Raw genomic sequence first — 1,153 nt, 5'->3', positions numbered from 1 at the left:
GCTGTACTATTTCAGTTGCTGTTAAGTGCTATGAAGGAAAGTAAGGCAGAAAAGGTGGAAAGACAGGGAGATGGTATGCTAAGGTTTTTTGTGTTGTTACTGAAGAGTTCCTTGGGCATGACTGCGTACCAGTTAGATGCAGTGCTTGGTGCTAATAGCCCATTCCCTCTAATGGATTTTCAGTGTAATGAGGAAGATAGGAAATCATAAAAGTAGTTAAAACAATGTTGAAAATAATCAAGCCAATAAGAGAGGTTTAGCATGGTGTCCAAGGGCTTTGGAAAAGAGAAACAACCCAGAATAGGGGTGTAGGAGATTGGGCTTCATTCACAGAGAACAACATAAGCAAGGACATGACATTGGGAAAGTACTGGCAATGCACTGAAGTAATGAATGATCCATTTTGGCTAGAGTGCAGTGAAATAGTTGGGTACCATTGAAAGAGAAGCATCAAGTTTCCTTGTGGCCAAATTTTGAAGGGCTTTGGATGCCAGCATGAGAAATTGAATATAAGAGCAACTTAAAATATATATATATATTTTTTATATATTATATATAATATTATATATTATATATATATATTATATATTATATATATTATATATATTATTTATATTATATATATATAATATATATATATAAGATCTTATATATATATATATTATATATATATTTTTAACATTTTTTCTGATTATCAGAATAACACGTTTTCAGGATAAAATGCAGACAGTTCTTAATGAAGTTTCAGACAGAACTGTGACTGAATCAGAGCTCTAGTAATGAAATAACCTGTCGGTAGCATATAGACAAGCTGAGAGTAGAGGATTTGCAAAATATCGTGTAAGCTTATTGACATTACCTACAATAGTTTTGATTTTGGTTTTTAATTACTTGTTCTGACATCTGGGTTCTAGCTAAAATAAAAGTGAATGCCAGATGGGCCTTTTCCAGAAATCTTATGAAATTCAAATATGCAGCCACCATCATGGTTTACGGACTGTTTGACAGATACCGAGACTTCTTGGCTAAATGTTCTTTCTTGCACCTTGTACTGTAAATGGTTGTCCGAAGTGTTGTGCGGCCTCAAGGGAGACTGGTCCTAATTAAAGATTGCATTTCCTGGAAGGATTTTAAATCCCAGCAATTAATACAG

The sequence above is a fragment of the Panthera uncia genome, chromosome D2, assembly GCF_023721935.1.
Source record: "Panthera uncia isolate 11264 chromosome D2, Puncia_PCG_1.0, whole genome shotgun sequence".
Classification (NCBI taxonomy): Eukaryota; Metazoa; Chordata; class Mammalia; order Carnivora; family Felidae; genus Panthera; species Panthera uncia.
The sequence above is the reverse complement of the archived record's forward strand: the minus strand, read 5'-3'. Positions refer to the sequence as shown.